Below are 25093 nucleotides of genomic sequence, written 5' to 3'. Positions count from 1 at the left end.
TCAACAGCACTTACTGACCCCTCTCCAAGGGCCAGGGAAATAAGGACCCTCTTCAGGCTCCCAGCCTGAGGGGCAGACAGGCGAATGAACAGGCAGAAACAGAAGAGTCGGGTGAGGGTTGGCTGCCCAGCTGGGCTGGTGGGACGGTGCACAGCTGATGTCTGGCTGCATTTTGAGGGATAAGTGGGAATTTGAGAAGAAAGGGAGTGGCATTCCAGGTAAAGGAGGTGAGAACCAGGGAACCCCAGACCATTGTGAGGGACGGGAGACCCACTGAGCCCTGTTTGCTCATGGGGCACGCACTCTAGCAAGGGGGTCTGCTGTTCTGGAAGCGGGTGAGATCATGAGTTTGCCTCTTACCCTGTGGGTACCTCTGATCATTCTGTGCTACTTCCCTCATGCATGACTTGTACATACACTTTCCTTGACCAGGACACACTTCTACTCTCTGATGGTGAACTCCTACCCATCCCTCTAAGGCCCCATCCAGCTCAGCCATTACCTCCTTCTTGCGTCCTGTGCCCCACAGCCTGCTGAGGACAACTCTATTAGAGCATTTGTCACCGTGGGCTGTGCTTGCCTATGTGTACAGCCTGCCTTCTCCACTGTATCTGTGCCCTCCATAATCCCTGGTTCAAGAGATGTTTGCAGAGGGGCTGAGTACGTGAGTGGATGAACAAAGAATGCAGTGGGTACACAGGTAACTAAGAATAAAGGGGGGACCAGTAGACAGGGAACACATTACAGTCTCTCCGTAGGCGGCAAGCCTTTCCTTTATCGGAGGAAAGGTTTGCAGGCTGAGGGTTCTTATTCCGCCTCCCTGTGGTTGAGGTTATGCAGCTAGTTAGCAGAAGATGACTTAACCAGCCCGTGGGCTCTTAGCTGTAACGTTTTCCTCTCCATCTCTAGGGCTGCCGGTGGAAAGAAGCAACTGCATACAGAGATAAAGAGTTGGGACTCTAGTGAGAGAGAGAGGGAAGCAGCCAATGGCATTGACAGGATTTATGTGCCAGAAGGGAGAGTCAAGATGTGCAAGGTGGGAGAGACACCCTTTCTGTTTACATGATGCTAACGGCTGAAATTAATTTTTCAGAAGCCAGAAAAATTGGCAGAGGCATTTGGAAGGTGAACAGATTCCAGTTCAAAAAGTAAGAAATAAAAAATGATTCAATAAGAAGAAAGATGAAGAGGGGGAGACCTCGCCCCATTTCAGATGTCAGCATCATGGGGTTTATTACAAAGGGAGCAAAGAAAAACCATCTGAGAGATCACGGGCAAAGAAGTCTTAGAATGACAAAGCATGTGTGGAGTATTTGATACAAAATTAATATATAACCGTTTATGATGAGAATGAAATCACAATGATATGTACATTGTGTGGATAACTTTATGGAAAGCTCAAAAAATAATAAGATAATGGGCATGGAAACATCACGTAAAGAGGCCACTGAGGTGGAGGAATCGTAAGCTAAATTATGTCTCCCTTTTGATATACAAGCCTATTTCTAGTGTGTGCTTTTGCCCGTATTGTAAACTCTGGAAGACAAGAAAGGGTTTCCTCATGCCAGCTTCTGACTATCCGGCATTGTACCAGGCACTGGAGAACAACATGAAATAAACTGAGGCACAAATACAATGACTTTCATAATAAAATATCATTTAATAGTGTCGACCTGGAAGGAATGTAAAATTATCCTTACAAATCAGGTGCATTTAGGCAGACAAAAGACAGCGCAATAGGCCCACTGTGGTCCGATTTGGCAAAGAGTCCAGAGGCACTGAAGCTGATTCAGTGAGAACAAGGCACCTCTTGTAGAAGAAGGAAAACTCTCTAAGAATAACCTGATCTTTGTCTGCCACTTACCTGTGACCATAGCTACATGCCTTAAACCCTATTGACAAATAGATATGCTTTATATAGACATCTATGGAATTCTCTCTAACTGTAAATGTAATACATCTTGTTAAATTACAAACAATACAATTTAAAAACCTGTAATTTCATTGAGTGCACATAATTACTTTTTTTTTTTTTTTTTTTTTGCGGTACGCGGGCCTCTCACTGCTGTGGCCTCTCCCGTTGCGGAGCACAGGCTCCGGACGTGCAGGCTCAGCGGCCATGGCTCACGGGCCCAGCTGCTCCACGGCATGTGGGATCCTCCCGGACCGGGGAACGAACCCATGTCCCCTGCATCGGCAGGCGGACTCTCAACCACTGTGCCACCAGGGAAGCCCCACATAATTACTTTTAACGTTTCGGTATGTTTTCTTCTAGTCCTTATTACACGTACCAACTTTTGGTTTTCTTCGTGAAATTAGTATAACACCGGACATAGTTTTTATTCTGCTTTTACTAATAATTTTTTTAACATCTTTATTAGGGAATAATTGCTTTACAATGGTGTATTAGTTTCTGCTTTATAACAAAGTGAATCAGCTATACATACACATATATCCCCATATCCCCTCCCTCTTGCGTCTCCCTCTCACCCTCCCTATCCCACCCCTCTAGGTGGTCACAAAGCACCAAGCTGACCTCCCTGTGCTATGCACCTGCTTCCCACTAGCTATCTATTTTACGTTTGGTAGTGTATATATGTCCATGCCATTCTCTTACTTCATCACAGCTTACCCTTCCCCCTCCCCATGTCCTCAAGTCCATTCTCTACATCTGCACCTTTATTCTTGTCCTGTCCTTAGGTTCTTCAGAACCTTTTTTTTTTTAGATTGCATATATATGTGTTAGCATATGGTATTTGTTTTTCTCTTTCTGACTTACTTCACTCTGTATGACAGACTCTAGGTCCATCCACCTCACTACAAATAACTCAATTTCATTCCTTTTTATAGCTGAGTAATATTCCATTGTATATATGTGCCACATCTTCTTTATCCATTCATCTGTCGATGGACACTTAGGTGGCTTCCATTTATTCTGCTTTTAAAACTTATTTCATTTTGAGCATCATTAAACATCATTTGAAAACACTCTCCTAATCCTGTGTAACACTCCTTCTCATGGATGCACTGGTTAGTCAACAGATGGCTAGTAATCGTTCATTATGTGCAAGGTCCTCAGATCAGCCCTAGAGCTGCAGCTGGGAGCAAGGAGATGCGGAAGGATGGAGAGAGAAGGAAATGCAGCATTAGGAACACGGATACACGTGTGCCATGGCGGCAGCCGTTTGGTTTATCTGTTGTTTCTGACATTGTAACCAACCACCAGGGGCCTGCGTGGCAGGCGTCAGAGCCTGAGCCTGGACTGAGATTCAGATTCAGGTGGGCAAGCCTGCTGACCAGGTGGGCAAGGGCCCCAGAGCAGTTTTCTGGAGGAGATCAGGGTGGAGGATGAGAGGGAGGAAGAAGTTTTCCCTGTTACATTTCTGGGAATGGAGTCCATAGGGCTGGGAAGGATGCCCGTCTGCCTGACCCCATGAACTTGACCCTGACCTCCAAGAAGAGAAAGGCAGTGGTCAAAAGAGAAAAGTGTTTCCAGGAGGGCTTCCAGGAGATGCCAGACACAGAGGGACCACCAGAGTCAGATGCCACTGTGCCCCTCAGGGTCAGAGCTGGAAGCCCATGGAGACCGTAAGCCTGGTGTGGATGACGCATCGGCAGGTGAGGCCCAAGAGTGGAGAGCAGAGCTCCAGACGCCCCTTGAGCACAGGAGACGGTGAAGGCTTTATGGTCTCCATGGTAACTGTAACTGTGGCTCTTACTTGCTTTTGTGCAGGTTTTCCGGGGTCTTTAAGGAATAGTTGCTGGTGGAAGGTGCTTTCCACAGGGCTGGAAGCTGTATGTCAGCAGATGGAGCAGAGAGTTCCTCCTGATGGGGTGGCCAAGAGACCTAAAGGAAGTGGGTACCTGAGAAGGGGGATTACTGGATCCACAGGTGTGCAGTTAATCAGGGCTCTGACCACACAAGCAAGCGAGATCTCCAGGTGGGCAGCAGTGACCTGCCCCTCGCAGCAAAGTGGGACAGTGCCCATCCCCCCTGCAAGCACGCTGAGAACTTATCTTTGCCAATTTGATAAGTTTAAACAGCATGTCCTATTAATTTTCGTTTTTGTATACCAAAAAAATGGATTTTTTTACATATTGATAAATTTCTATTTTCTTCCTCAGTTAAATATCTGTTTATGTCTCTTTAAAAGAAAAAGGAATAAAAATGTTTTCTCTGCGGACTGCTATCTACAGAGTTAGGATGTTAACTCTTTCCTTTTTTTTGACTTATAAACAGAAATTTATTGCTCATCGTTCTGGAGACTGGGAAGTCCAAGATCAAGGCCCCAGCAGACTGGTTGTCTGGTGAAGGCCTGCTTCCTGGTTCATAGACAGCCGTCCCCTAGCTGTGTCCTCACATGGTGAAAGGGATGAGCGAGCTCTCTGGGGTCTCTCTTCTAAGGGCACTGATCTCATTTATGAGGGCTGTGATTCGGGGTTAGGATTAACACCTTAACGTTCAGCCTACAGCCCCGGCTTAGCACGGTAATGGAACAATAAAGGATGACTGTTTGAACGTGAATTCAACTGAAATTCAAGTAAAGCAAAACCCAAAACCATATACTTACTCTATAGCTTAAGAAAAACTGTTCACGGTCATCTCCTCTACTGGAGGGAATTAAAGTGGGCCTGTTAAGTTGCCTGACAGGAACACTAAATGTCTAAATTGGGAATCGACTATATTCTATCTAGGTTAACCCTCTCTGTTAACAGGGGAAAACAGAGGTCTAGGGAGTTGGAGAAACTTGCCCAGAGACAGACAACTACTTTTGGGCTGGGCCAAGTGTAAGAGCAGGGTTCCTTTCATTAACACCAACATCTTTTCATTTATGTGGCCTTTCACAGTTTGCCAAGCACCTCCTGAGCTCCGTGACCTCATTTATTGTACTATATCCATGAGCTTACAGAGGTGGCTTTTGGGGGATTTTTTGCATCCTCAGACCAGTGTTGCAATAGTTTATTCTTAAATTTTAAAAATATATATGTACACACACGTGTAACTCTGTGTGTACATCTATATGCACACATGGAAGACACAGCACCACATCTCCCTGTGTCACCCCATGCGGGCCACACCCTGGCAGTCACAAAGCACAAAGAGAAAACGGTCTTCGGTTTGAGAATTCCCGAGTTGCCACTGATGCTTCAATACCAAAGGGCTTAGAAGTGTTTACACTTTCAAGGGGAGTAGGAACGTTTTAGGTTTCCCTTTAATGAGTCTCATTTTGAGACAGGATGGCAAGGTTGGCCAGACGCTCTTCAGGCCGTTTTTGTAGTAAGTCTTTCAAAGAATGAATAGTGAAGCCAATTCATTTCTCCTCCTGGAATTTGTCCTCTTCTTTTTCTTTGTCGTGAGGTTATATATAAAGGTATGGGCATACAGACATTACGAAAGATAAGGGCTATCACGTGAGGGAGGAAATCAGACAATAAATCCAAAGAAAGCTATGGAAATTAAAAGTCTGAACCCAGCGGCAGGGCGGGAGGTGACACAGTCTTTTCACAGAGCCGTTACACACCACGCAACTGTCCTCAAAAGCATGAATGGAAAAAGCTAGCCATTCAGCTGCAGAACAAAGCTGGGGTCTTTGTTTAATGTCTTTAGCATTAGTCTGGGCAGCAAGTACCTTTTCCAGGGTAGGCCAGAGAAGATAAGTCCAGTTTGGGATTTCTGTGGGTTGTTTTTTTTTTTTAAGTTTTAATTTATTTATGTTTGACTGTGTTGGGTATTCGTTGCTGTGTGTGGGCTTTCTCTAGTTGCATCAAGCAGGGGTTACTCTTCGTTGCGGTGCGCTGACTTCTCATTGCGGTGGCTTCCCTTGTTGTGGAGCATGGGCTGTAGGTGCTTCAGTAGTTGTGGCTCACGGGCTTCAGTAGTTGTGGCTCATGGGCTCTAGAGCGCAGGCTCAGTAGTTATGCACATGGGCTTAACTGCTCCACGGCATGTGGGATCTTCCTGGACCAGGGCTCGAACCCATGTGCCCTGCATTGGCAGGTGGATTCTTAACTACTGGGCCACCGGGGAAGTCCCCAGTTCGGGTTTTAAGGCTTGAGTCAGCTCTGTGGCCAGCAGCTCGTGGAGGGACACACCATCGCGGGAGGACACCCAGTTTTTCCCGGGCCAGTTGTAACACTTGGGGCCGCCGGATGGTGAAGATAACCAGATTTGCTTGTTTGGGGTTTGCTTGTTGATCACATACGTTCCTAGATCTCTGCGCAGTTTAATTGCTAAAACACCACTCCCAAAGGAGACATCATCGCCTTCAAATGTGTAAGGTTTGTCTGCAAGGTCTTCAAAAAACTCTGCTAAGGAGTCCAGCGTCTCCTCGGCCAGTCTTTCATAGGCGGTATTGTCCTGAGGGCCAGCGTCACCCAAAGCTCCCGTTGTCTTCAAGTTCATCCAGCAGACGCTCTGCTTTTTGATATTCAGGGTCTGGTTGAGGCAGCGGAAGTTCAGACTGGGCTGGCTGCGTGCGCGGGCCGCGGCGGTCCCGGAGTGCAGCCCCGGCAGCCATACAGCGGGGGTCCTTCGTTGGCCGCGGGGCCCCGGCGCGGGCCTGGGCAGAGCCGGGCGGCGCCGAGCGAGCGGAGCAAGAGGCTGGCAGCCACGGGGCGTCCGAGCGTCCACGTGCTCAGAACGTTAACTCTTTAGTTTCATGTTTGTTGCAGATCTTGTCTTCATTTGTCATTTGCATCTAGGGTAATTCTGTACTAACAGCCCAACCTTATCAAAGAAAACAGGGGTTAAATCTTGAACAGAAATGTTGCTCTCATGTAGGAAGTTAATGGCTAACAGTGAAATTTATTTTATTAGTATTTCAAGATTCCTAGCACTGAAAGGATATAACAATATGAATAGCAAAGCACATCCACGTAGATTTTCTTCTACATGATGCTTTTGTTCTCAAAATTGTAAAAGAAATTCCTGTCACTGGAGAATTTCATTCTGCATCTTCTTTTATAGATGGTGCTCTCGTTCATTCTGTAAATTCTAGCCACTGAAACTCCAGTTCATCGTTCTACCAAATACAATTGTCACATAAGCCTAGAGGATTTTTTTTTTCCTTTGAAGGGGGAACTACTTTATTCCCAAGTAACCAAATACACTTAGAGTGTCTAACAGAAATAAATGGTGCATTTTCTCTCAACCCTTAAAATGCTTTCAATTAAAAAACTTTTCCAGAGAGAGAGGAAAATTGCCAATGCTGAGATTTAGGCACTAATCGTATTCATTTTGAAATGTGATAGATATTAAGTATTGTGGCAGATTATGAGATAATATTCATCTCTCTTGTAAAACATATATTCCCGTGAGGTAGATGGAAAGTATTCGGTGTTTCGGCCAAAATAAAATGTATTTCATTCAGGAGGCTTTTCTCATCGGGACTTTTGGGAAGACCCTGAAAATGAGGATCTGTGTCCTTTAGTGTTTGTGACCTGCTCACGTGATAATTCTGGCGATTATCACCCTCATCCCATGACATCCCAAGGACACGTCCAAGGACATCCCAAGGACACGTCTCCACATCATTGGGCTCCTTCTTGGAATGTCCCACAGCACAGAATTACGTATTCAGTTTCACCCCCCCCCCGAAACAGGGAATGTCCACAAGTCCTCCCACTTGCCTGCTGAGATACCTAAACCTGATTTCCGATACGGATGGAGCTTGTGCTATGACACAAATCCACTGCTTTTCTAGGAAACCTTTTAAGATCTCAGCGTTCATCCCCAAATGCTAGTTAGTCATGAGATGTCACTTTCTAAAAGTGAACATCTGGGAGAAATGAGACGGTGGTCACGTTTCCAAGCAGGGTCCAGGATTTGCCTTTACGTCTCAGCGCATCTCAGAATGAATGTCCCTCATGTCACTCATCCTGTTAGCAGGTCACTGTGGTCCTGAAAGAGAGGACAGGGATGGAATTGGGGCAACCCTCTGCATTGTGAGGGGAGGGACACATGCAGCCCGTCACCCCCCTAAGGGGCCCCAGTTTCATCCTGAATGTGTTGGCACAGCCTTGGGGGAGCTCCTTCCTCTGTAGTCATGGCACCTGGGTGCACAGTCTTTGCCCCGGGGCTGCCGAAACCAGACCTGAGCCCCCATCCATCACCAGGTAATTCTGAGAAAGGAAAGCACCTAAGGACGTGTGAGTGTGTGACTCACTTTTAACCGGGGCGGAAAGGGCTGCGGGCAAACGATGGCACTCCTGTAGCTCCTTCCTCTAAGTCTTCCAGTAGAAAAGAACCATCAGTACAGTAGCCAGGACATGGAAGCAACCTAAGTGTCCATCTGCAGATGAATGGATAAAGAAGATGTGGTCCATATATACAATGGAATATTACTCAGCCATAAAAAAATGAAATGATGCCATCTGCAGCAACATGGATAGACCCAGAGATTATCATAGTAAATGAAGTAAGTCAGACAGAGAAAGTCAAATATCATATGATCTCACTTACATGTGGAATTTAAAATATGATACAAATGAACTTACTTATAAAAAGAAACAGATTCACAGACATAGAAAACAAACTTACGGGAGTTCCCTGCTGGTCTAGTTGTTAGGATTCCATGGGCTGGGTTCAATCCCTGGTCGGGGACCTGGGATCCCACAAGCTGTGCAGTGCGGCCAAAAAAAAAAGAAAAGAAAAAGAAAACAAACTTGTGGTTACCAAAGGGGAAAGTGTGGGGAGGAATAAGTTAGGAGTTTGGGATTAATAGATACACATTACTACATATAAAGTAGATAAACAGCAAAGTCCTACCCCATAGTACTATATTCAATACCTTGTAATAACCTATAATGGAAAAGAATCTGAAAAAGAATAGGTATATATAGAATCACTTTGCTGTACACCTTAAACATTGTAAATCAACTATACTTCGATAAAAATAAAATAGAATAGAATAAAATTAAATTAAGTTAAATTACATTTAAAAAAAAGAACCATCAGACAAGGAGTTTTTAGAACTCAGGTATGAACTGTGTCCACACCTGTGAAGTGATGTGCCCTTTGTTTCGAGAAATTGGACCAATTTGGGGATTCATTAGAACAACAGTGGAGGGCATGATTGTGGCTTTGTGGCTGACCTGTCAGCAGGGTCCCCCAGACCCATGCCTGTGGGCACAGCCCTGGTTGTAGGCTGGACTGAAAGCAACAGGTGTGTCACGGGTTGTGACCCTAGGGATCTAGTGTTGCTACCCTGTTATGGCGACGGTCATGAGCACATCAGTGTCATTCCTTCTAAAGAGTTGATTCTCTGCTGGGAAAATATATACTCAGATCTCTTTCTGGATCCCCGACCATATTTCTTTCCACAACCCCTAAAACACCTACTTTGTTCTTCATCCTCTTTGTCATTCAAACTCCAGTATCAAACCCACCAGCAAGTCCTGTGGGCTTCGAGCTGAAACATTTTTCAAATCTGCTCGTTGGCCCTCAGCCTCCATTCTCTGCACTTCCCTCCATCATGGAACAGGGAACATTTCTGGGCACTTGACGATTACATCTCCCAACCTGCCTTGCAGCCGGCCGTGGCCACCTCAACGTAAGCAGATGTAGTATGAACCCCCGGGCTTCCGGTTCTGTGATGACAACAGTGGGTCAAACTGGACCACCCTTACCCGGTAGTCACTTCTGCCACCACCCAGAACACACCCCAGTTGCCACTTGTCTACAAACGAACAATCGAACAAATGTCTGTTTGCACTTCCCACACCTTTGTCCTCTCAGAGGAGGAGCCACCCTTTCTCCTGTTCAGGCTAACCCTTTGCCGTGCTCCTGATTCTATCCTCTCTTTATCCATCTTAGATGTTGTGCCATGAATTATTTCCTGGACTCTTCATTTTTTCCTCCCTACTGCCTGTTTTCTTAAAGTCTTTGCACCTGGGACATTCAGCCATTCTTTAAAACCCTCCCTCTGCCTTGTCATCTTTGCTCGGATTCATCTTAACCCTTCCCTTCACAAAACCAAGCGACTTGGAATCCTTCCCCATCAACTATTCATTGTTATTTCTTTTGGAAAATAATACCATTTATTGTTTTTCTTTTTCTAAATACAAAAATAATACACATTCACTGCAGAATATTTGGAAGATCTAGGCAAGCATACAGAGGAAATAAAAATCGCATGTAATCCTACGACTTGGCAATAACTCATCATTCATACGTGCATTTTTTTCATATGTGCACTTAAAAAAAGTACAACTAGGATCACATTTTTCTATTCTGTTGTTTCTCCTTAACGGTAAATCATGAACCTCTTCCCATGTCAAAAACATGATTTTTAAATGGCCTTTTGGTATCCCACTTTCTGGACATGCCAAAAGGTACGTGGTCATATCCTCACTGGTGCTCAGTCCAGGGGTTTAGATTTTCTTGTTCTGTGAGAGCTTCTTGGACCACCAGCTCTCATGTACGTTCTTTACTGATGTGGAATGAACACAGATTCAAAACACTGCACCAAGTGACACACACATATCTGGAGGCTCTTGAGGCGTAACTGCTGAATTGTTTTCAAAGATGGTTGAATCGACATGTACTACAAAGAGCAGTGTGGGAGAGGATCCGTGTGCCCCTATTCTTGCTAATTCACAGCCAACTCAATGAGTGAAAATGTTTCCATTTTAGTTTGAGGCCAACTATGTGACTGCGTTTGCCTTTGCCATTGCTGCGTCTCCCTTTACAAAAACAGTCTGTCCTGTTGTGTTTCCTCACCTTCCATCTAACCTGTTTCTAGTGTCCTTATTTGCTCATTAAAAGAAAAAACTCTTTATGCATCATTACTATTAATTCTAGTTCGTCAGGAATACCTTGGCCAGCTTCTCATTTGTCTTTCCATTTCTTGTTTATGGAAGTGATTTTAAAAAATATGGATGGAGGGCTTCCCTGGTAGCGCAGTGGTTGGGATCCCGCCTGCCGATGCAGGGGACACAGGTTCGTGCCCAGGTCCGGGAAGATCCCACGTGCCGCGGAGCGGCTGGGCCCGTGAGCCATGGCCGCTGAGCCTGCGCGTCCGGAGCCTGTGCTCCGCAACGGGAGAGACCACAATAGTGAGAGGCCCGTGTACCGCAAAAAAAAAAAAAATACGGATGGAATCAAACCTATCAATATTTTTTCTGCTTCTTTTGGCCTTCCCCTTCCCCCAGTCGTTCCCCTACCGCCTGTACTCAATCTTCTCTCCCTACATGTTGCTAGACTCTTCTCCAAGCCGACAGCAGCTGGCAACCCCAGCTGTGCCCCCTAAAAAGCATCTTTGCTGCTCTTTGCCTGTTGTCTGGCTGAGGAACTGTGCTCTCTTGGGTTTCCCCCTGCATCTCAGATCGTAGTTTTAAAAGTTTATTTATGTATGTGTTTCTTTGTTTTTAATAGGTAATAGAGAGGTTTTAGGTTCTCGGCAAAATTATGAGAAAGGCACAGAGATTTCCCATGCCCCTCTGCTCCCCACGCAGGCACAACCTTCACTATCAATGTCATTATCAATGTCGAGGGAGCCGCACTGAGGCGTCATGGTCAGATCGCCTTTGTCTGCCTTCTCTGTGTCTGCCCTTTCCTCTCACACCGGTGTCCCTGGGGTCTGGTTTTGGTTGTCTTCTCTCCCCATCCTGCCGCCTCTCTCAGGGCACGTGCCCCTCCCAGGAGTGATGCGCTGGTGCTTTCAGCACCACATCTTCAGTTCAGCCCCTCTCTTGGCCTCCACACCTGTACTGTCAGCTGCTCACTGTGTCCCTTCAGAAAAACGTCCCAAAGCCATCCTCACACACCCTATTTCTCTTCCTCATTCTCTTCTTTGGTGCAAATCCCCGTCTTCTGCTCCGTTCCCTAAACTGGAAATGCTAGAGTCTTCCTTCACATCTCACATGTAATCACTGAGCATATCCTGCTGATTCTTCTTGTAGTTTCTTAGATCATACTCACCTCCCCTCCCACCACACTGGCATAATTCAGACCTGTTTTTACCTTAACTTTGCAATAAACAGATCGATTTCACAGTTAAGAGTTCAGGGTATCTAGCAAACAGATACGTCATTTGTAGAACAGAAGTGATCTGAGCGCTTGTATGGTTGCTTTGAGGATTAAATAAGATGAAAGAGGTAAAGTACTTAGCGTGGTTCCTGGTAGATAAGAAGGGTCCAGTAGATGTCAGCTCTTATAATTAATTATCACACAGCTTCTGAGTCACACATCCACAAGGCCGATTGCCACATTGCTGCCATAATTCTCTTCCTAAAATGCAAACCAGATCCCTGTCTCCCTGAATATGTCAGTGGTAAAGGCTAAACACCTTAATATAACACAAGACTGTCCACAAGGAGCCCTGCTTACACCTCTGGCCCTGTGTCTCCTGATCTTCACCCCATGTTTCAGCCTTGCTGAATGTAAGGGTCAGCTATTGCCTTAATAATGTCACGTAACAACCATCCCCAGGTGCCTGGGTCTGCAGGATGAGTCTGATTTGGCTCCAGTGGGTTAAGATGGGCTTAGCCAGCATGTGGGCTGCAGACTGTAGTTGGGGTTTAAGTCTGCTCCATTTGTGTGTGTTCTGGGGCCCAGACTGAAGGCACAGTCACCGCTTGGTGTCTGCTCCTTTCATGGCTGATACTTATTGACCAGAGCAAGTCACAGGACCAAACCCAGCGTCCATGATGTGGGGAAGTACACTGTGCCCGCAGTGGGGGAGGGAAGGGGGGATGCTTGCCAGCAGTAACCCAGCCTGCAGCACTGGGTTGCTGCCCCCACCTCCCCAGGAGCCCTGCTGCTTTACACTCCTTGCCTTTGCCATTCAGCTCTTTTGTGAGATGGCCTCACCATGCCCCCCTCAACTTTCTTCCACTTAACCAACGTGCATCGTCCTTGAAGGGCTCAGCTCAGCTGTCACCGCCTCAAGGAAGCCTTTCCACCTGCCCCCGTAGACCTGGCCTCGGTCTCCTCTGGACGCTCCTATTCACCTGAGCATCGCAGATGTGTGGTCGAGGTTTGTCTCCTCCCTTCTGTGCCTGACATCAGATCCTTAGACCCTATTGCTGTGGTTGAATGGTGACTAGCTGAAGTCAGTCTAACAAACCCCTCTCTCATTCAACCCGTGTGTTGTGGGCTCCTGGCAAGTCATCCCTTTTCTCTAATAAAAATGTCTGAAAATAAAGAACACCAGGAGGTACTGCAAACCAGATACTCTTCTGGGTACTGGGATCGCGCACTGGATATTCTCAGGTAACATCTGGTCACATCTAGTTACTTAAAGACGGACCCTGGATTGTGCCAGCCGGGCCAAAGTTTACACAGGGAGCAATTTTCTAGTTGACAATTTCAAACCTGGGTCCAAAGGATAAACACTGCTCATATGCCCATGGGGCCACAGGTAATCAGCCAAGTGGGTGGGGCTCTGTGCTGCGTGCCCATGGGGGTGTGTGCGCCCCCAAGAGCATGCTCTGTTCTTTACAACTAAACTCAAAGCTCTTCCCACGAGTCCCTGGGTCTGCTCGCCTTTCCCCTGATACTATGTGTGGGAACCTCACCAAGCCCAGGAGAGAGCAGGGTCTGATCCGCTGGTAGACATTGTCTCATAGAAACTCATGCTGGTCTAGACTTAAAACGTGAGGCAGGCTCAGTAGAAATATTTTGAAACCAAAATAAATAAAAAAGAAAAAGTGGAAAAGAGTCAAACACGCAATTATTTGTAATAGAAAAAAAACTATTGATTTTCCTTCTTTGATACTAGTCTAAATTATCCCTCAAGAAAAGTAGCAATGCATCTTTAAACAGATTTATTGGTTCTGGGAGGGAAAAATGCGTTATTTAACTTCAATGCTATTGGATTTTTCTGTTATGCTAGATGTGGAAATACCACAGAGGAACAGAAACAGGGGAGGGAAATTCTTTCAAGGATCACAGCTATTTTGGAGCCCAGGGTAAGATATTCTAGTATTTCCCTCCAAGCAGTAAGAGTTCATCAACAAAAGATGAACTTTCTTTCTTGTTAAGTAAATGACATCACACATTCGCAGTAAGTACGTTTTTCACAAAATGTAACTTTCCCGCGGGTGAAGCGGACAGATCACATTGGATCCCCCCCGGTGTTACTTTGAGCCTCAGCTCCTCTGTTACAAAGGACGTTTGCCCTGGGCAGGATCCTGTGACTTGTCTGATCCTCGAGCTGTAATTCCTTCTCTGAGCCGGACTTCTCCACACGGGTGCCTCCAGCCTTCTCCTCCCTCACACCTTGGCTTCTGAGAGCAGAACACGCGGTAACCTGACTCTTAGAGATGCTGTGCGCTCTGCTATAGAAACGAACACGGAGTCAATGGGAAGCACACTCTGCCTTTCCAAGCACCTCGTCCTGAGCCCTCTCAGAGGTGACCTGGGCTCAATGGCACCCCACACACTTGGGGTCACAGAGACTGTAGAACCGTCCCCAGGTCTCGCTGTGTGCCCATCACGTGACCTTCACCCAGGTGTCGTCATCTATCCGTCAGAGGCCATCCCAGGTGACCTTGCTGAACTGTCACAAAGAAAACCTACTCAGAGTGATGGGAATGCATTTTTCAAACATAAAGTGCTCAAACAGCTGTAGAGACATATTTCAAACCACAGCTACAAACTGAGCCCCTCATCACGCTGATTCTTCACAGTCAACAGTGTAGGAATTGGACGGTTTGGGTTTTTCTTTTTTGATAACGATGCTCTTTCAAATAACTAAGGGGATAGTCACCAGGACTCCAGCTGGAATAACCCACAGAACCCTGTGATCGGAAAGCATCGGGTCCTGACCATAGCAAAGCAAGTCCCGAGACCATCCCCTTTCTCCTCTCTCGACCACTCTCGGGGCTGTGGTGCCCGTGCCCTCAGCTTTCCGGGTATTTTCAATCCTGCGGGAGGTGTAGATTCAGGGATGGAGAAGGGAACACCAGCATGTTTGCTCCATTCCTCATGGGGTTCTTTCCTCTTTCTGGTATGGTTTGGGTGTTCCGGCTCTCTACGCTTAAAAGGGTGCGCCAGGTCTTTGAGGTTGCTCTTCCTTCAAGCTTGAGAACTGTGGGTACTAAGTGCAGGGATTTGAGGCTAGGAGCTGCATTCATTGCCTGGGGGCTAGAACAGCGCCTAGTCTGTTAAAGCAACAAGAGGAAAGCGAGAGACATTCTGGTCGCCAACAGCTCGCAGGCACCCTGGGCGTTGGCTTTGGCCTCCCGCTACTAAGACCCAGTGCCTTCTCCTCCGTTCCTCTCCCAGAGGTGCTTTCACCTGAACGTCAGCCCCTCTACCAACAAAACTCCTCAGTCGTCTACCTGGGGGCCAACGGCGCATCGCATTCTACACCAACGGCGCATCGCATTCTATACCCCAACATGTGTTTGGGGAGACGGGTCCCTGAGAAGGAGTATTCATCACCCTGCTCCCAAATGATGGAAACGTCTCTCCACGGGACTGTCAGTTAAAGCCAAGTCAGGGAAAGCTTGGTCAGAGTTTGGAAACGCTGGTTCCATACGATAGGATTCTCCACAAAGACCAGCAATAGATTTTTGTTGGATCTGATTGAGAAATGCCTGCGTTCAGTGAGGCCACTGGATTCCTGATCAAACCTGGTACAGAAAAGAGCACAGAGACATCCGTATTCTCCCCATGTGACAAATGATGTAAATACAGACCCTTCTTTAAAACTCCAGCTAATTCAGGTGGCAGGATGAAGTGTGCCATGTCATAATTAATCCCTCATGTATTGCAAGCAATTTAATGTCAAAATAATCAACAGTCGCTTTTTCTACCCTTTTGTGAGTACATAATAAATACTGTCATTTAAGCCGCAGCAAACATTGGATTTCTTTCCTGGTCTTTGAATAACACTATTCGTGAAGTAAATACCAGACCTCCCCCTCCATCTTCCCCTCCCAAATCCCTACATATATAAGCTCTTTAGGAAAATAAATCATGGATGTCAAAAGAAAAGGTGTGTGTTCAGTTTTCAGTTGGTACCTCCCATGGTGATTACTCTAGCTTAGAGTCCAAACACGGGAGAGACCAACACCATGGAGGGGAGGGGGGGATGCAGGGGTCGGGGGAGGGCCCCTCACTATCCGTCCTTTGTTTTTCCCTCATGGATCACCAGCAGTGACACGACAGTTACTTTTTTTTTCTTTTATTGGCAAAGCAAAACCACCGCTAGTAAATGGCCAATGCATTCTTTTTTTTTTTTTTTTTCTTGAGGTACGCGGGCCTCTCACTGTTGTGGCCTCTCCCGTTGCGGAGCACAGGCTCCGGACGCGCAGGCTCAGCAGCCATGGCTCACGGGCCCAGCCGCTCCACGGCACGTGGGATCTTCCCGGACCGGGGCACGAACCCGTGTCCCCTGCATCGGCAGGCGGACTCTCAACCACTGCGCCACCAGGGAAGCCCCACTGCATTTTTTGATTAAACTCAGTTCACCTTTTCAACAAACAGGAGTCAGAGGAATAGCCAAGCACTGCTCTCCCTTCCACGGGCAGAAGGTGGAGATCCCTGAGTCTATACCATCTTCTCCTGTGCAAGAGGTCATGGGTCTCAGCGTCTGTGCATTCTCCACTCCCAGGGAACCAGGGTCCCTTTGGCTTTGGGTAGAAACTCTCCTGTTAAGTTAATGGGGTGACCAGAAAGAGAGCCCCAGGAGCAAGTGAGGAGCAGATCATTAACCTCCGGTTGCTTCAGGTGAGAAGTGACAGAGCTGAAATCTCGACTCAGAGGGGACACTTCACAACACACGGGAAGACCAAAGCATTACTCGTCTACTGTAACAGATCTTGTGTGAAAATGATTTTTAAGTATTAACATGGAAAACAGGGTCCCAAGAAGAGCTCCTTCTTAGTGATTGGTTCTTAATTATCATGGACCTGAGTTTCCCATGAAATCACATCATTTCGCCCTTTGGTATCTATTCAGCCATTAGTACAAAAGTCCCTCCTCTTAGATACTGTTGCATGTTTTGCAGGTGCAAGAAACTTATGACTTAAGTTTCACACTTACCACAGTCTTCTTTACACGATTACTGGTTTTTATTAAACTCATACGGAGTATCTACTTTTGCGAAAGCTCTGGATAGAGGTTTCTGTGACACAGAGATAAACACAAGCGAACTCAAGCCTTCACACAACACACACGCACACGCGTTAACCGGTAAAATTAAAATAAAATGTAGTGAGCTTCTGGATCTTAGCTCCAGGGAGACAAGGGCTGTTCCTCTTCCTCCCTGGATTCTCAGTTCCTGCTACAAGGCTGTGCACAGTATGGCTCTTCCGTGGCTGTTGCGGTGATCAAGTTTCAAGTTCACTGTGACAGGCAGGGAGGATTCGGTCATCAGCCACCCACGTGATCCAGGGGAAGGGTGCTGCGGCTTCACAAACAGCTGTACCATAGCTCCTGTCTCCTAGGTCTCTCCGCAGCTCTAAGGGCATCAGCAAGCACTCGAGAGACCCCTGAAATCTTGGAGTGACAACATGTCAAGTTCTCAGCCATCATCAGTCTTCTTCTGCATGACCGTATTAGATTAGACAGCCAGTGACCCAAAGAGATCCCAGGTCAGGGGGCACACAGGCAGAGCGAGGAGGGACAGAGTGCATTGCCCCGGGGAGGGGGGTGTCCCAGAAGAGCAAGGGGCACCCAGGGACCCTGGGACACTGAGCACTTCATGGAGATGCTGACCATGAAGTCGGTTTGCCCACCAGCAGTAGGGACGTAGAGACCCACCTCGCCTGCCCACCCCGTTCCTGTGCACCGATCCCATCGGCAGCGCCTTTATTACAGGGAAGACCACCTCTGTCCGCCAATTCTCGAGCTCCCTCTAAAGTGGCTTCAGTTGTTCAGGGCGGGGGTGGGAACGGTGGGAACACCGCCCGAGAAGGTTTGCAGAAGCAGCATTGAAAATCGCCAAATCAACCTCCCTTGCAGACTTTTCAAATAAACTTACCTTTGAAAACTGCCTCTGGAACCCTTAGCTTTAACAGTGGAGTTTCCCTGGTTTATGGGCTGGTGGTAAAATCCTAAAGCCAGAAGCTCCTCTAGGAGGGACTGACACACCGTTCACAGAAGTGCTGCCATGAAAATAACACGTGGCAATGAAGCCACTATAAATCCACACACACTCCCGCACACAACACATCGGCCCTTTTTTACACTGTTTTCTCTTTAAGAGGACATATAACAGCACAGACACAGCCCTCTCTGCCTCCTTTCCCACTATTCCTAGCACACCTCTCCGGACAGAAGCTATCCCACGACAAGGCAGAGGGTCCCTGGATGTCGTGTTCTGACACCACTGGGCTGTTTGCGAGATAACGGTAGACACAAGACAACTTCACCAGTGTCTTTGCTGAACAATGTAATATGACAGCATCCATGAAACAGATTAGCATAAGTCAACATAATACCCACTTTGCAGCATTAGTATTGAAAACTTTCATTTTGAAATAGTAAGAGAAAAAAGACAACCTAGGAGGAATTGTAATGATTTTGCTGGAATATTACCAGGTGATTCTAAGAGATTCATATGTCAATGGAGCCCCACGCTAACAGACATACGTCAACATAATCATCTCAAGCAGCTTTGCTTCCATTCCGCAAGCTCCGTGAGAATATAGGCATGGTTTCCCAAGTGCAGCGAACAAACATGGGGCTAAAATTATCTAACAACTTGAAAAGGTTTGATGATGGGTGATACATAAAAGTTTCCTGATATGCCATAGGCCATTCTAAGAATCGCACATATAATCCCTGAAGTTCAAACTACAGATAATTGTGCCTCACAGGGCCAACTCCTAAAATGAGCGAGAGAAGAGGACTGCACACCAGATGACATTTCCAATAGTTGATAGGTGACTTCTGCCTTTCAGGGGGATGAAACAAAGGTCATATGCTCTTCCAACTATAGTAAACATGTTCCCTTTCCTCTCCCTCTCTTTCCTCAAAGCTTGTTTTAAAAAAAAAAATCCATCTAATTATTTCCTTTGAAATGAATGTCTTCATTTTAGCCAACTGAGAAAATTGAAGGACTTGAGAATGTACCAGTTTTCTTTACTATGCCCAAAGATGAGATTGAATTGTGGAGCAGCATTACTGGTCCGTTCCTGAGACGTTTTTAAATTTATTTTCGCTTTTCATCGAAGTATAGTTGATTGACAACGTTGTCCCAATCTCTGCTGTGCAGCACAGTGAGCATTCCTGAGATTTTTGAATACCCAGCAACCTTGTGAGGACACCCTTTACTCTTCATTGTATCAGTAGGATGCCAGGATTTGACTATGGAAAGTCAGCCTTGTTGGAAGGTGGCTCCTGGGGTTGAAAAAGGAGAGTCACATGTTCACAAACAGGTTCCCTTGCTGGTCCACGCTTACCAGGAACACACAAGCGATCAAGGCGGGGGTCCACCCTCAGAGCAATGGTGCTGACACACTCCCCCTCGGGTTTCCTCAACCCTACCCCTCCTCTCCCTTCCCACCACGTCAAGGGCTGAAAAGGGAAAGACAAAGACGGTACTTTTCCTTTGCAAAGCTCTGAAATGATGAAGTGACGGCTGTATATTGAGTCTTGCTGCATCCTGGGCAAAGTATTAAGCACTTTGAGATATAATTTTGAAGGCTTAGAATCACCCTGTGATATAGGGGTAACTCCCTTTAATAGATGAGAAAAAATGTATTTTAGAGAATGTAAGGAGCCGCCCCTGTTCCCACAACACTTGCACGATAGCCAGTAACCCATAAATTATCAATCCTGTCACTGCAACTTTTGAAAATCCTAAAATTGGGCATAATGAGCTTTTTGGGTGATTGTAATTATTACCCTAATAACTTATAATTAGTTATTATATTACAAGTTGTCTGAATTAATAGGTTATAAAAACCTATAGGTTATAAAAACCTGCTCCCTTTTCCCACAACAATGTCAGCATCTGGACTCAGGTAGGGGAACATTGTACACAATCAGGTGTTGCGTAGCATCCCCTTCTCCCTCCAGGGGACCCTCCTGGTTGCTTATCAACAGCAGGAATTAGGCTAAGAGGTGTAATCCAGTTAACAAGTAATTATTGAATGCCAGCTATGTGCTCAACACTGAAAAAGCAATACGAAGACAAACCTAGTTCACCTTTTGCCCTCTGATCCTACAACCTTCGCTTCCTAAAAGGGTCGCTCAGCTAACAGCAGGAAAGAAAAAAATTCAGGCCCAGTTACTCTTTCTCCACTCTGCAAGAAATTATCATCCAATTATTTTGGTACCCTATTGATGAAAGTTAGCAAAGAGAAAGAAAAATATAGAAATAGTTTACATTTTTAATTAGATAGCCTTTTTAAAATTTTATTTAGACTTTGGTCTAAACTATCTCAGAGAACAAAAACTTGGCAAGTGGAAAGACAAATGGCCGTCGCAGACACCACGGAGCTCCCGCTAGCGTCCACATCCGAGGGGAGGTATGGAACTTCTGGGAACATGTAGACATTTTATTTAACATAAGCAGGTGCTCACAGCTTTGAATTCCTAATCCTGCAACTCAGTTCATCCTTTCTTTCAAGTCATCCATCAGTAGGAATCTTGGTTGGTCTTGCAATTCAGTAGATATCTTCTCTCTTTCCTTAAATAAGATTTAAATTGCCGAATGTAACCTTTTCAATAACAAAGCGTCTACTTTCCCACCAGTGAATTGCTCATCTTCTTGGCTAGGCCTCAGTCAAATCACCTTTATGAATCATACAAATTGCTGCTTGACACAGACACAGAAACTGGGATTTATTGTCAAGAGAGTTGAAAATCCAGCGGATGGTACAGGCTCTGATTTGATCCTGAGGTGTAGAGGTACAGACATGATGTTCTTACCAATTATGGGTACAAGCTGATCAGTTATAATCCAAGAGCCAGAGATAAAAGTAATTATTATAAGTTATTAGGGTAATCATTTCAATCACCCAAAAACTTCATTATGCCCAATTTTAGGATTTTCAGAGTTTGCAATGACAGGACTGAAAATTTATGGGTTCCTGGCGATCATGCAAGGATAATGAAAACAAATGCCTTGGTCTGTGAATATGTATGCCAGCTTTATGCATATAAATAGACTTTAAAAATCCGATTGTGTTTTACGGCTCCACATAAATAACAAAACAACCTCATGGCTTGGAAATCGGACTTGCGTGTCTTAAATGCTCCAGTCAGACGACTTGGTTTCTCTATTAAACTCACCCATTAATGCCAATCTATGAGCCAGTCTGATTGGGAAGAGATGGGAAGAGAGATCGGTGCTTCCCAAACATTACTGTCCTCGTGAATCACCCAGGAATCCTATTAAAATACATGTTCTGATTCTGTAGGGCTGAAGTGGGACTGCCAATCTCCGTGGTTAACAGGCTCCCAGGAGATGCTGATGCTGTAGTTCATGGACCACATTTTGAGTCACAGAACATTGGACTTCTCGATGCTCCCGAAGGTCTTATCCCCAACTAAATCCTTGATGGAGTGATTCAAATACAAGACAAGAGAGAGCTACTATAACTGCATAAAGAATATGATATCCAAAGAGAGCTGCGGAGTATATTCAAGGAAGCTCGGTTTCAAGAAAGCAAGATAAGCACCTTTTGTAATCACATGGTTTTGCGATGTTTGTTTAATTCCGGGGACCTCAATTCCATGAGTTTTCTTAGGCACCCCTTCACCTTCCAGAGAGTTGGCATTCTAGATCTGCATGAAAAGACTCGGAATCAAAGCTATTTTTATGCTCCCAGCAAAAATGCTTCTGTTTCTCCCCCTCCTCTCCTTTCTCTTCCTCCTCCTTCTTCTTATGCCTTTTTCAGGGAGGAAGTAGGTTTTAATTGAAAACTCCTGACAGTACATTTTCGAGAGGTGTCAGCATGTAAATTACTCCATATAATTGGCAGGGTACTGCGCTGTCCTGAGCACGTAAGCAGAGGAGCAGCCCACAGCCCTGCGTGTAGATGCAAACGGAGTCCCCCTCAGGCACTGTGACCTTCTCTTAAAGAACGGACAGCAGCATCGCTTCACGAAGCTCCCAACAGAGACATCTGAAATCTATAAATCGGTCAGACTGTAAATCCATTTACTAGAAAGCCACTTGTGAGAGTAAACACCTGGGACGTTTATGAACTGTTATACAACATCTTCTCATTTCATCTTAACTCTTTCCTCCACATTTCTGTTTCAAAATGACTTGCATTGAATTTTCATAGAGAATTATAAATGTTAACCCTTTTCTTCTATTCCCCTGACTATAAAGCAACTTAACATCAAGGCCAAGTGTTTAGGAATTGGTTATCCAAGAGCAGACGCATCATTTGGTTAAAAATGTGCTCACTGATCTTATCAATTCAAAACTTCAGACCAACATTCTATGAAATTCTGTAGCTGCAAACGCTCAACTCTGACATCTCATACCTCCTTTTCTGAATGACTACAACCTTACTTGGAAAACCATCTCCAAAGGAACAGGCTGCCCCCAACAAGGGCAGATTTACATTTGATTTTAAAGTAGCAAACAGCTTTGTAAATCTCAAACTTCCAAAGCCACTAAATGAATCAACGTTAGTTCAATTTTGGCAGTATCCACATTTTACTCACAAAACACACATGCGCAAATTAAGTTAAAATAGGATATAACATAAGATGGAACTTATGCAAATGAGTATTGATATAAAATTTGGTTACTGTTTGAAAGGCCTGGAAAGGTAAATAATGTCACACTCTTCTTTCTTAATCTTAGTTTAACAAAAAAATATTTTTATTTGTGATCCTAAATTTTCCCCAACTCACTGGTAAAGTTTCATTATTTCTTTAATATCCACAAACGTATTTATTTTGTAAAGCTTTTTTTTTTTCCTAAAAGGCTTCTCTTTTCATTTTAAAATGCATGAATGCCAGGAAGTTCCAATTTTATCTCAGTATTGACTCTTATGTTGATGAATGTGCTTTTCTCCTTTATTTGTATAGAAGTCACATGATACAGTTTTCCTTTCTTTTTGATTAAAATGTTATATTTGATTTTCCAGGAATAAAGTCGCTCACACAGACCAAAGTAAGATAAAACTTTGAATCTGAAAAACAGCCAGATGGACCAACAAAGCAATAGAGAAAAAACTCTAAATCAGCAGTACCCATACATCAGTCATGCCATTCAAATTCACATTTGTAATGTAATTTATTTTTAGAGAATTTACAACTATTCAAGCTTCACTATTTATTAGGTAAGGGAGGATCTGAGTGAAGTATTTATGTCTTATTAATTCTTTTTATAATCTATTAATTCAGACAACTTGTAACATATAAACAATCTCAGCTGCATTATCTAAACTTGGCAAATCACTCTGTGGATTTGGACACTGAACTGGGTGGACTGATGGCTTTTACAATCCCTTTCAGCCCCGAGACGCTCTGATTCATTAAGAAGATGCCCCCCAAGTGCGTACAGAAGGGCCTGCGGGCAGCCTGAAAGGGTCAAATGCAGGATCTGAAATGGCCTTCATACCAAGAGAAAACTTTACACTCAGAGAAACCAGAAAATTGCACAATTTTTATGATATATTTTTATTGCATTTGTATTATAAAACATAACCTACAGTCACTTTCTTTTTAACATCTTTATTGGAGTATAATTACTTTACAATGGTGTGTTAGTTTCTGCTTTATAACAAAGTGAGTCAGTTATACATATACGTATATCCCCATATCTCTTCTCTTTTGCGTCTCCCTCCCTCCCATCCTCCCTATCCCACCCCTCTAGGTGGTCACAAAGCACCGAGCTGATCTCCCTGTGCTATGTGGCTGCTTCCCACTAGCTATCTACCTTACGTTTGGTAGTGTATATATGTCCATGCCACTCTCTCACTTTGTCCCAGCTTACCATTCCCCCTCCCTGTATCCTCGAGTCCATTCTCTAGTAAGTCTGCGTCTTTATTCCCATCTTGCCCCTAGGTTCTTCATGACCTTTTTTTTTTTTTAGAGTCCATATATATATATATATATATATATGTTAGCATATGGTATTTGTTTTTCTCTTTCTGACTTACTTCACTCTGTATGACAGACTCTAGGTCCATCCACCTCACTACAAATAACTCAATTTCATTCCTTTTTATAGCTGAGTAATATTCCATTGTATATATGTGCCACATCTTCTTTATCCATTCATCTGTCGATGGACACTTAGGTTGCTTTCATGTCCTGGCTATTGTAAATAGAGCTGCCATGAACATTGTGGTACATGACTCTTTTTGAATTTTGGTTTTCTCAGGGTAAATGCCCAGGAGTGGGATTGCTGGGTCATATGGTAGTTCTATTTGTAGTTTTTTAAGGAACTTCCATACTGTTCTCCATAGTGGCTGTATCAATTTACATTCCCACCAACACTGCAGGAGGGTTCCCTTTTCTCCACCCCCTCTATTTTATTTCTTATTTAAAATTACATGAGTTCATTTTTCTGAATCTGACCCTCCAAAGCAATCTTATTATCCTTTATCCAAGAGCTGCCTGGTCGAGCTCATCGTACATTAAAATATACTCTCAAGTATGTTAATGACGTTTCTTCCTTGAAGGTGGAGAGTCATCAGCCTGGGAGGGAAACATTCCTGGCTGCTGGGATGTGGCCCAGATGGTTTTTGGGAATAGCTTCTATTTTTAACCAGGTTGTATTCTATATTTACTATATATAAAGTTTTCATAGCAGAATAGAACACATGGAATATGATGATGGTGTATGACCTTTTTTTTTTTTTTTTTTTGGTTTCTAACAAACTAAATCTACACTGTGCTGTTTTGTTCTATCAGTGATATGAAAAAAGAAATGTTTGGTTTTTAATTATATACATGTGATATTCAGCAGGTACTGGAAGTGATATTTTAAGCTCCCTCAGTTTTGTTTCAAGGTTTGAGTGTATTAATTCCTATGCAAATCATTCTGTGGCAGAGTTCACTGTCACACTGATGCTGGAGAAAGGAACTTCCATAAATTTGTTCAAAGAAAGGGGAAATTCTGGGAGGATATATGAATATTAGGGGAGCACATCAAGACAAGGCCTTCTTCTATTGCCCCAAATCTTTTAATATTAAATTATGTGGAACGGACTCATTGTGGAA

The 25093-nt window shown here is 44.7% G+C and overlaps 1 pseudogene; it reads right to left on the bottom strand.

Moving 5' to 3' along the window:
• Window positions 1–5610: 5610 nt before the first annotated feature.
• The window catches only part of LOC113626711 (frataxin, mitochondrial-like), a 186746-nt pseudogene continuing 167263 nt past the window's right edge, over window positions 5611–25093 (bottom strand).

The sequence above is a fragment of the Aethalodelphis obliquidens genome, unplaced genomic scaffold (genome assembly GCF_003676395.1).
Source record: "Aethalodelphis obliquidens isolate GAN/ISIS:26980383/991018 unplaced genomic scaffold, ASM367639v1 scaffold19, whole genome shotgun sequence".
NCBI lineage: Eukaryota > Metazoa > Chordata > Mammalia > Artiodactyla > Delphinidae > Aethalodelphis > Aethalodelphis obliquidens.
This window is presented reverse-complemented; position numbering and strand designations above follow the sequence as displayed.